The sequence below is a fragment of the Choloepus didactylus genome, chromosome 8 (genome assembly GCF_015220235.1).
Source record: "Choloepus didactylus isolate mChoDid1 chromosome 8, mChoDid1.pri, whole genome shotgun sequence".
Lineage (NCBI taxonomy): Eukaryota > Metazoa > Chordata > Mammalia > Pilosa > Megalonychidae > Choloepus > Choloepus didactylus.
This window is the reverse complement of record NC_051314.1, coordinates 120,424,708-120,437,051: the sequence shown is the minus strand read 5'-3', so window position 1 is coordinate 120,437,051 and position 12,344 is coordinate 120,424,708. Positions and strand designations below refer to the sequence as shown.

The window sequence follows — 12,344 nt, the reverse complement described above, 5'->3', positions numbered from 1 at the left end:
GAGGCAGCAAAGGGGAGCTAGAGTATAATTTCAAGAAATCAAAGCTGCTTCCTAATCAGACATCCACAGCTTAAGATATACTTTCTACTTTTATTTTAGGAACAGGGTCAGGTTAATTCTAGTTTTTCTATATAAGGCTCACAAAAACATTCAACTTTGTTAATTCTAACACTTGCTACTTTCAGGAAAGTCATTTATCAGGAAAGCTGGATATGTTTGAAGAAATTCTTCAAGAACAGCAGGCTGGTGATGGCTATCTTCTCTTCTCTTAGGGATAACAACAGCAACAACTAACATTTACTAAGCACTTAATATGTGCCAAGTATTTACATACATGATGTCATTTATTCCTATCAACCCAATGAGATAGGGTATTATTATTAACTTCCCTGTTTTACAGATGAGGAAACTAAGGCTCAGAGAGGATAAATGATGTGCCCAAGGCTGCACAGCTAGTTAGTGTGGGACTAAGATTTGGAACCATTTAATCTGACTTTAGAGCCACACACTATACCATAGTATTCCGCTTCATGAATAATGGACTAAATTAAAATAAGTCTGTATCTCATCTTCCCTCTACTCATAATTTGGACCAACTTCACCTAAAAGTATTTAATCACTTGAATTCAATTTGATTCTACCTAAAACATTTAATTCAACAAATATTTTTATATTATTTATAACAAATGTTAAACATATATTATTAAGAGCTAGGTGTCATTTAAACATCAAAATATTTCTACTGTTTAAGCTTCTTTCAAGTCATTTCTGAAAATGTTTAGTAAGCCAGGGCCATACTCTTAATAAGAATGTCCCCCACCCTAATTCATTATCCAGGTCTTTGAGGGGGAAGATACCATCTTAGCAGGGGAGGACCCCTCAGGTAGGGCTGGGAGTTTGTTGGAGATTCTAAAGATCCCTCTGGGGAAGAGAAGAACAAATGCTGTATTAGTCAGGGTTCAGCAGAGAAACAGAACTGACAGGATACATATATGTATGTAAATATTAAAGATTTATTAAAGGAATAATGTGATGTGATTCACTACTTTGGACTTTCAGACAGGAGAAACCACAAAGATTGATTTAAATTATTTGAGACCAAAAAAGTAGATCAAATTCCTCAATCATGTTATGATGACTGAATGTATACATCATGGCTTAATGATAAAATAAATTTACAGGGAGTCATAACCTAGAATATTATTAAGGAAGGCTATGAAACATATAATATACTAATTCTGTTCTTTAAAAAATGTTAAGTTTAAGTATATTGTCACTAAACTTATTCCTGGCCATTTGGAAGAAGATAAATAGACAGGTGTCTTCTATCTAATCCCATAAACCCCCATAACACTTGTGTAACTGAGGTAATATTTTGAAAATGATTACTGTGGTATTTTTTCTTCTCTGCCTGGGGGTTCCATTTGCCCTGGGGATGGGATGTGTGGCACTGTCTTTAAAGTCATAAAAGGAATGGGACAAGAAAAAGAATATTCAGCTTCTGAAATTGAAAATAAGATTGTACAGCAAGACAGCTTGAAAACCAGGCTATTGGTTTGAAAGCCATTCTCTAATGTCCTTTATTCCTGCCTGTAAGCTTGCCATAAAGCAACCCCACTTTGCTCAGAGTGTTCTGTGCTGTGAAACATTTACAGACTGGGGCACGCAAAAACTTTCCAAGGCATCCCAGAACATGAAGACAATTTTATGGGAACTGATTTCTAGATCCTCACCGTCCATAAGCATGTTTCTTAAAACTAATCTTCCTAAGAATTGGTGTACTCGAGATGTCAATATACTACTTCTCAGTTTCCAATTAGTAATTTTTCTCCCATTTTACCACAGAATGGTAGACCTCTCACCCACCTTTACGTCAAATCCTACAGTGGTTCAATGCCTGGATTTAAAAACTTTCTGGGGGCCAAACAAAGGGACAACTGGAAATATTAGTGATGGTACTGGGAAAGTGAATGGCTCTAATAATTGGGTAACAAATCCTTTTAAAAATCAGGAGCTTTCTAATTGTTTTAAGTAAAACTGAAAGCAAACCACCATCAAACTTTCCTCTGAGAGATTCATTAAAATAACTTTCTTAAAAGAAAGCTCTTCTTTACAGAAGAGTGCCAGCTAATAAATGCAGACTATTATAGTTAAAAACCACCATTTTTGCAGCCCTCAATGAACTAGTTGTATCAGACAAAGATCACAGTGAGTATTCAAATCATTAGATGAAAATCTGTTGGGGCGCAGGATGTTGGTAGATTATTTGCAAACTGCAAAGGGAAACGTTTTCCTTTTCAATAGAGACCCTCCATCTTCAAAACCAATAACTTGCATCCCTGTGATCATTCTTCCCTATTCACATCTCCCTCTGACTTAGCTTGCAAAATTTCTTTTAAAGAACCCTGTGATTAGAGTGGGACATCTGAATAATCTGGGATAATCTCCCCGTTTCAAGGTCCTTAATTTAATCATATCTGCAAAGTCCATTTTGCCATGTGTGCTGCTAGTTTGAATGTAGTATGTCTCCCAAATGCCATTATCTTTGATGCAGTCTTGTGTGGGCAGACGTATTAGTGTTGATTAGATTGTAATTCTTTGATTGTTTCCATGGAGATGTGACCCACCCAACTGTAGGTGATAACTCTGATTGGATAATTTCCATGAAGGTGTGGCCCTGCCCATTCGGTGTGGGCCTTGATTAGTTTACTAGAGCACTATATAAGCTCAGACAGAAGGAGCTCACTGCTGGCTGCAGATGAAAGACAGTTTGAAGACAGCCATTGAAAACAGACTTTTGCTCCGGAGAAGCTAAGAGAGGACAAATGCCCCAAGAGCAACTGAGAGTGACATTTTGGAAAGAAGCTGAAGCCTAGAGAGGAACATCCTGGGAGAAAGCCATTTTGAAAACAGAACTCCGGAGCAGATGCCAGCCATGTGCCTTCCCACCTAACAGAGGTTTTCTGGACGCCAATGGCCATCCTCCAGTGAAGGTACCTGATTATTGATGCATTACTTTATGGTCTTAAGACTGTAACTGTGTAACCAAATAAACCCCCTTTTATTAAAGCCAATCCATTTCTGGTGTTTTGCATTCCAGCAGCATTAGCAAACCAGAATACCATGTTAAGATTAACATATCCACAGGTTCCAGGGATTAGGATGTGGACATCTTTGGAGGGCCATTCTTCTGTCTACCACAATGAGTTACCTCCACAATGAGGAGCACTCAGGACAAGGGAGCTGTGCCTTTGCTCCCCCTTTAGGACCACTGTGCTTACCTCATTCCCTACACTTTCGGTGGCTGTTTGGGCCACTGGCAAGCCCCTAGTAGCATGGTCAGAGAGCGAGCGGTTGACAATCCCAAGCCTTCTTCCTTTCCATTGAAGCACTGATGCTGAACTGACAGCCAGTAGGCCAGCCACGGACAGGCAAGGAGAATCCATAGCAGGGACCAAAGGGCAACAGAGTTTGCAAGGGGAAGGGGGCCAATACTCTCTGGGAGATTTGCCAGGAGCCAAAGAATGGATCATGAGTTCACCACTGAGGGCTTCAGCATCACAGGCCAGCCAGTTACCCAGCAATCAGGCAGATAACTGAAGGCACCAGCCAGTTCCTCTAGGTCCGTAATGAAGCCAGGGGCCACCCTCTCTCACACCAATGCCTTAAGGATGAATAAGTTATCCCTCCCCCTACACAGAGAGAGAAGAGGACAGGGCCTTCTTGGGAGGCAATATGAAAGATGAAACATTTTTATCCAAAGGAGATTTAAGTAAGTGTTCTTGCTACACATGTGTGTGTTCCTGATGTGGAAGGTTTGGGGTTTTATTAGGACAAGAACATCAAGAAGGAAAGAACACATGTAGGCACATTACAATATTGTCTAAGGATAAAAAGAAAGCACTTAAATGGAGATGAATTTATTACAAAGACTCAAAGGAAATGAGGGAACTCAAGAATGAGAAAGTGGCAACCAGACCTAAGGGGACCAAAAAGCTGTCAGAGCCAACCCAGTCACATGACCTATTGTTCTCAATTCTCTCTCTGTGTATTAGCTACATTCCCCTGATTCTCTTTAAAGATCAGCTAGTTCTGCTTTGCCTCCATTGCCTTACAGGCTCCAAAGTGGCCACGTCCAAATGGTAGCCTTGCCTGTGAAATGTACCTGTCCTTTAAAGTTCAACACTCCTATCTAAATGACCTGGTCCCTCAATGTTCCAATTCTAAATTCTCAGGAGAGAAAGTCTGTTTGACCCAGCTCACAATAGATGTAGAGCCTGGTCCCATCAGCTATGGGCACTGGGGTGGAGAAGTGTTCCCTTACTACATCACAGGACTCTACAAAAAGGGGCTGCTGGCAAATTTCACAAAAGGGAAGGATAAGGAGAGGGAGAAAATGATTGATGGGGGAAATAACTGGCATCTTAGTGTGTATATCCAATTTTTAAATGTCTTTAATGCTATACTGATGAGCCTGCTTAGAGCCCCAGTCCAACCTTCTAAATACCTATGACCTCTACTTCACCTCCATTTTAATCACCCAGCTGAATCTGCGGCCCTGCACATTGCATATAGTTCTCCCACATGTACACCATGTTGTTTCATGCCTACATGGCTTAGATTTGACACAGTTTCCTCTGCCTTGTCCACCTAGTGAACATCTATCCTTCTTTCAAATTCTGCTGGGTTTCACCTTCCCTGAGAGTCTATGTCCTCCCCCACTCCTCGAAAAAAAAGTTACTCACATCTTTCTTTTTACTATAGTAGTTCTTTAATTTTTACATGTATTACTTCTATTATTGCATATATCATACTGCATTGTGTTTGTAGATACTTGTAGGGAGGAACGTCATCAAGTTCACCTTTGTGCAAAGTAGGTGCTCAGTGATAGTGTCCCAGCATGTTGAACAAGCATTCCTTTTGGCATTACCCAAAGCTCCTTAATTTTTATTTTTCCACTGTCCTTTGAAACACTCTGTAGAGGCTGGTTCTTCTCCTGTCCCTGGATGAAAACTTGGACAATTTCATCTTATTTCTGGTCACTCTTAGTTAAGAGAAGGTCCTCCAGTTAGGAATTAAAATATCTTAGTCATGCATAATAGTTGAAATTTGGAACCTGACTTAAAGTTAAGGCTTTTCTCCCTCCTCTCAGTTTGTGCCTACTGTAGATAGGGAAGCCTGTATTTAGGGAAAGAGTATGTTCACTTCTCTCATTCCCTTCCTTGTATGTGGAACACTCGGATCTTGCTAACCTGTTTCTGGCCTCTCCAAGGATAGAGAATGGGATGAGGAATAGATCTTTCATTGGTCCTGTTACGAGCTGTCATCACATTCTCTGCACCTCACAGGTACTAAAAGCTGACTCCTCTCATGGGCACTTTTGTAGGGTTTTCTGCACAAATCTCCATTCCTGGCAATTTCTCAACAGAGTAACTTTCACCATTGCATCTCTAGTCCAGCTGGTCACTTACCATAGCAATCCAGCAAGACCTTTAGCTTTTCTTTGCTGAAGTCTGTTTATCCATTTTGGTGGTCATCTTGCTCAGGTCCAGGATGACCTCTTCCTGGCTCTCTTCTGAGTGATCCACATCTGGCTTGCAGAAAACATTCTTGCCTTCTTTGCCCTGGCAAACTCCAGGAATATAGGCCCATCCCAACAAAGCAGCAACCTCGCATCAACCTTTTAGGTTTTTCAGGAGGAAGACAGACAATAGAGCATTTTGTCCCCCCAAACTAGACTCATTTCCCTAGTCTTTAGGTGAAGGGCAAGGCTCCTTCTCTTTCACCTTAGTAACTGAAATACACACAGCACTTCAATAACTCTATTGAAATATGTTCTTCAACCTTTCCCACACTTCACTCTTGACTTTCCCAGTCTTCACTCTTACTCTTTTATGCCTTTCATTTGTGTGAGAGTTCAAGAGTAGTCTAAATACTTCTTACCCTGCTATATTTTTCACAAGTCCTAAAGAGTCATCTCTCTTGTTAGAGGACCTCAGACAGTACTCCTATCTTAACATCCTTTTATAATTGTTTAACTAAACTGTTACCACTTTGGGTTTTTCTACTTCTAACTTTTCACCTGCTTCCCTCCTCACTCCCTGAATCTCTTATCCTTCTACCCCATTCCACACCTTACTTCTACATAATCTGCTCTCATGCACTTCAAAACCTCAAGTTACCTGAACTCTGCAGAATGTCTGAATCCTCTGTCTCATTAACTAGCCAATAATGTTTAGCCATTTGACTGGTGCACTTGCTATGGACTAGACAAACTAATATCTTTGTCCTTCCTCTGTACCCACTTTAGCAACCCCCAATCCTGGTAACTCTTATAACCTCCCTCTCTACTTCTGTTCTTGGACTTATGAATGTTGTTTGAGAAACTCACAAACCTACATTGATTGGATCTACCACAGATTCATATTATCTAATCTCAATTGAGCCATATCTCTAGCTTGGGAAAGTCTTTTATTCACTTTTTGTGACTACTTACCACATCCCCCAGGTTGATACTCCATTCAGTATTCAAAAGGCTGCAATACAGTAATGGCAGATACAGTTTTGTAAGATATACTGTATCATCCAGCTTCCTAGCACCTGTCCCCAAACACCTGTCATATACACTGCATACAAAAGAGAACACCACTGAGGTCCAGGGAAGCCAGTCTCATTACTGAATTCATATCAATTATATAGAGTTATATTTCTGACATCCCCCCCAAAAAAAGCAGGAAGAAGATGGACTGGACATTCTTATATGTAGGCACAGAACCCCATATCAGTACAACATGTAAGTTTTTAAATGAGGTTCAACAATCACTTGACATCCCACAAAGGGTTAAAAAACCTAACTAGAGTTTTTTTCCAGCTGGGCCCAAGCTCCTCTTGATTTGCTTTCTGTGCACAAGTTCCAGTGGCCTCCAGTGGCTGAAAAAGCCTTCACAAACCTGAAGCATTACTTGTCATTGGCCACAGTCCTGGCTTACCCTAACTCATAAGAATCACCTGAGACAGAGACCAATCATCGAATCTTCCTTTCCCAGAAGGGCTATGTGATGTAGTCTCTCACATGTGCGCTGCTTCTCAAGAAATGAGACCCAATTTAAGACAGGTTAACCCATGTGGCAAAAGATATTCCTGTTCATTACCACTATATTGGGTCTTGGCAACCAGTGTCCAAAGTATCATGGTGGTTTCAACTTCTGAATTATTTATATCTCTAGAAACTAGAGTTGTCCTACTAGAAAGTGCCCTGTCTCTTACAGTTCAAATTCCTGGACCAGACATGCCATTCCTCCCATTCCAAGTGATTCTCTATTCACTTAAAGGATACAAAGATGGGCTTGAACCTCACCTATCACATCTGTCAGTGCCAACAAAACCACTTGTGTGGTCAGAGCAGCCACAATAATTCTGACAGGACTTTGCAGAAGGCTTCATTATTAGAGGCATGTTGCACATGCATTCCCACCAGCAACCCCCACCCTCCTGCCGCCACACACACACTGGAGAACACCCAAATGGATACCCTTCAGTCATGCCTTGATACCTCTTCCCAACCAAGGAAGAAAAGCAGATTGTAAAAGATTTCCCCTCCCCGTCATTGCCGTCAGCATTGTTAATGGCTCAAGATTTATCATGTGGTAAAGCAATAAAGACATCATCATCTGTGTTGCCTATCGAGATTGAAGGACCAGCCTGGGAGATTCAAAGTCCTCCATCTCTACAGCAAATCCTCTATATACCTGGGATTTACATTAATGACCTCATTACTAACCTTTCCCACAACAGGATGCTTACCCCATTCTCATCATAATGGGCAGTCTACAGGAGTAGGACTCACCATGCCCTACTCATCTGTCATCTCAAGCTCTAGTGTTTATTCCTCCAGACATTTTTAAAATCCAGATCTGGTAGTCTTAAACCACAGTTCTAATTTATTTTATCCTTCTTCTGGAGAGAACAAATAAAGCAGCATTTCTCAACCTCAACTGCAGAATATACTGATGTCCATTTCCACCCCCAGAGATTCAAATTTAATTGGTTTAGGATGCCGACTGGGCATTAGGATTTTTTAAAGCTCCTCAGGTGATTTTAATGTGCAGACAAGGTTGAGAACCTGTCTTAAGGCTAAGTATAGATGGTCCTGTGCTCCACTGAGCACCCGCAATTCAATGGGTAAGTGGCATGCATGGTGGAAGGCTCAGGGAAGAAACTTTCATTTGTTGATCAAAATTGTATGCCAAATTCCTTGCTAGTAATTTACATAATCTTTTCAACAGCACCTCATTTAGTCTTTACAATAATCCTGGGAGGATTATCTTATCCTTATTTTACAAATAGAGAAACTGAGGTTCAGAGACATCAGATAGAGTGATCAGCAGATCCAAGAGTCAAACCCCAGGTCAGATTCCCAAGTCCACACACTTTCTATGACACCATACTCAGATGTCACACCTCTTACAGCTGGATGATCCCAATCCCTAAAACAAGATACCCAGGCTTCAACCCACAACAACCTATTCTATGACATCCATTGATTTTTTCTGCAGCATTTCCCATGAACTCTAGACATACAGCTCAGCAGCCAGGATACACTTAGGTTGCCAAAATGAAGCAAAGAGACCCAGGGAGAAGTTCTTGGTAGGGGACTACCATGTCTGGCTCTTTATTGAAGTACTTCCATTCTGTATATTAATACCTTATCCCTTCTCCATCACAGTAATCATCAGGCTTTCCATATTTAGCTCTTCTTACAGATGAAGCAACACTGTTTACATATCAGCCTTCTTTTGCTGGGCCTAATAAAATTCTGTATTCCATCAGTATTCCTCTGCTTTGTACTCAACGTGGTACACAAAGAATCTAAATACACCTGCTAAGCTATGTAGGACTGCTGCTAATAACAGCAAGGACTCCGATACCTAGTAAACTGGAAGGATAGCAGCTAGAAGTATACACTTAGGTATGTGCGTGGCACACCTGAGCATGTTGATGGCTCAATTTCACCACTTCACTCCATGAAATCTGCATTTCATTCTGGCTAAGGGGTGAGGTTGGTGGGACGTAGTAGGGACCAGGGAATTCCAACGGAAGGAGGAGGACTCTTTAGGTGTTGGGTGGTACCTTTAAGATGTTGCAGGGCAAAAGCCAATGCTTGTGCAGGTGTCCCATGTATCCTGAGGGAGAGAGAGTTCAGATTAGTCAGATCCCTCAAGACAGCTCCCAAATTCCTGATTCATGTTCTCTTGACTATTTTCCCAATCCCAATCCTCGGTCCTTGCTCAGGCTTATGGCTGTTAGACCTTTCCTTGTTCCACTCACAGAGACACATCCCAATTTTCACCTTATATATCTTAGACTAAACATGTGGCATTTCTGTCTTTCTGTTTACAAGCACACATAGGTTCACACTATTTTAAGGAAAACTTTCCTCTATACTACTTCACACTATTTTAAGGAAAACTTTCCTCTATGCATTACCTCAGTTCACACTCACATCCTCTTTTAGTCTGCAGCAAAAGAAATTCCCTTGGCTCCTGAGATGTATTCCTTTAAGTCGCTCCCAGAGTTCTCGGCCCAGACACACAAAACTCATCGCCCTCTCTCCCACTTTTTACTACTTGACTCGTTGAAACTTCCTCCTCTCACACATAAAAGTTCACGGCCAATAATAATGGAACGAAGGGACCACGATAAAAGCATGTGGAGTTTTCTGACTGCAAAATCTCGAGGAATGTGGCGTTGTGTCTTCGAAGCCACCGAACTAATGTGCTGCACCTTCCATGGGGGTCAAATTTGGTACCCGGCAGAAAGTTTCTAAATTTTTGCGCGCTAAAAAAAAATTAGTCAAACGCATGCGCAAACGCACATTTGGCGGGGGCGGGGCGTGATGGTGTGAATCTGATTTTCGCTCAGGCAGCTCTCGCGTTGTTTGGAGAAATCAGACCGTAGAACTGTTTTACGTGGTGTTGTGATACTTTCTCTTTCGTTGCGACCGCAGTGGAATACTGCTGCAATAGAATAAAAAAGGTCAAGACTCTGCAGCGAGAACAAATTAGTCTAATAAAACTAGACGACACGCTAGCGGCAGTTCTCTGAGGGCCGAGGACTTAATACGAAGTACTTCTTTGCCAGACCCGGAGGCTGCACAACTAGTTCTTCGGAAACGAAAATAAAACAAATGTAAAAATAGAAAATAGCCAGTCAGCTTATCACCTTAGGACCCCAGTTTTGTTTTGTATTTCCTCTTTTAACTATATAAAAAAAATCCCATTGGCTAGCAACAAACCTGTTAACCTCTTGTGGCCATTGCGCCTGCGCGGTGGTTTGTTTACTAACTAGGGCGACCCGCTGGGTCCTGCTTATCTCCGTGCGCAGCTTCTTAACTTTCGGCCTTCAAGTGTGATTCGTAATGAAAATCATGTTTTCAGCCAGGAACCGGGGCTAAAAACAGGACAGTTTAAGTGTAAGCTTGAAACCGGTGAAACTGCGAACGCTGAGAACTCCGAACACTCAGAAATCGTTGCCACGTCACATCTGTCATGGAATCCCTTTATAAGGAACTTAATGAAGAAGGTGATAGCACCACTGTAATCCTAACTAAGCGGTGGTAAGCAGCAACAATAAACCAAAACCATAGGTAGTACTTAGAAACCTATTTAAAATACGGACTGTTGTTATTGTGTAAACCTAACCTAAGGCCATCTTGTTTCAAGCAGACCTCAAGCAATATCTGCGTGATTAAAACTGTTTCTTGAAGCAAAGTAAAAAAGGCAGTCATGCAAATTTTGAAACTAAAAAGAGAGATGGCTCTAGAAGCAATAGCCGGAAAAGCACATGCCAACGAGCGAATTTTAAAAATAGTTTAAAGGTCCCTTGAAAGTCAGTTTCAGATGGCTTTAGAAAGCCACGATGCTTGTAAAATGAGATCTGATGAAACTTTGTGGTCCAAATATGACTGGATCAGTTTTGAAAACAAAACGAGGTAGGCAATTTGATTTTAAAAAAGGGATTTTTTAGGGAAAGATTTCTAGTGATGCATTTTAATGTTCTCAAAAACAACTGGGAGATTGAGGTAAAGCTGGATGTTTGTCTTAGCGTTGGATGAAAGCATAGATATAACAATGTGGCTCTTTCATTGGACTCCATTTGTTATGCTTAAAATGATGAATTTGAAGACCTTAATTTGTAACAGAAGAAATTTTTCTTCAAGGAAGATAAAGTAGAGAAAATAATATGGAATGTGCACAGATGGGGCCCAAATTTGAAGACTCTGCTAACTTCCAGCATCATTCACAGAGAAGTCTTCATCTCAAAAATATTACCTTCTGGATTTTCTTATTGTGTTCCATATGATAGTAAATTTTAGTAAATCTAGGAGCTTGGATACTTACCTGTTCAGACAAATTTGTAACAAAGGGGGAGTGACTTTTAAATCCCGCTCCATTAGACAAAGGTACACTGATTGGTTGAGGTGAAGCAATGACCAGTTTTCCAGGCCAGGGTTAAGTGACATTTTCTTCATGAATGAAAGAAATGTAGATAAGGGGAATGAATTCCTTGTTCACCTTAACGATTAAGGACTGACTCACAAAGATGGCTTACTTGTGAAGGCAATCAACAACTGTAAAACAAAACTGAATACTTTTATTGCACATGGTGAGATATCTCTAAAGAAAATTAAGTATGGGAGTTGGATAAAGAGGGTTGATAAAGAACTGCGAATCCTTTGAGACTCCTAGTTTATTTACATGTGATGAAATTGGTAGTGTAAGACTATTAAGTGGTCAGATAAAACATCATCTTTCTTTGCTGAAAGAAAAATCTTCATGGATTGGTTACCTGTTTGGTCTGCCAGATGATTCAGGAAATACACTTACCAAAATTTCCATAATCAGTAGCTGAAAAAGTTAATCATATATTTCTTTAGCAGCATTCAGACATGCTCCCCTGTGACTACCCTGACATTCTAAAGCAGAGAAAAGACTGCTTCCATTTGTGTCCACATATTATGTGAATCTGGATTCTTGAAATGTGACCTCAAGACAAATAAAAGAAATTGCTAAACAATGAATCTGGTATGCATTCCTAATTACCCAAAATGGGATGAAGCAACACTGAAGAATCTTTATTAACTGAGTGTTGAGGTAGATTTTTTTTCATGATAGATAGTTATACATTTTTAAAAATTGTTAAACTGAGCCAAATTGCACTGTTTGCATTAATCCTTAATATTAAAAAGAAACTTCAAAGAAATGTTCCTATTGCTTCTAGTTCTGCACTCTCTTAAGTGTTGGGGGTAATTCCAGCATTCTTGTCATATCTAAAGAATGTTTCAG

At 40.5% G+C, this 12,344-nt stretch overlaps 1 protein-coding gene across 2 annotated transcripts in view; it reads right to left on the bottom strand.

Annotated features, from left to right (window-relative positions):
* The window catches only part of GPR19 (G protein-coupled receptor 19), a 54,254-nt gene extending 44,271 nt beyond the window's left edge, over positions 1-9,983 (bottom strand). Inside the window, exons 1-2 of one of the 2 annotated variants that reach the window (XM_037848157.1) lie at positions 9,487-9,983; positions 9,130-9,182 (exon numbers count right to left, since the gene is read on the bottom strand). The gene's annotated coding sequence lies outside the window, so the exon portion shown is untranslated. Of the gene's footprint in view, positions 1-5,471; positions 5,817-9,129; positions 9,183-9,486 lie in introns of those variants that run through there. The other variant, XM_037848160.1, reaches the window with a different exon arrangement.
* Between the last annotated feature and the right edge of the window lie 2,361 nt (positions 9,984-12,344).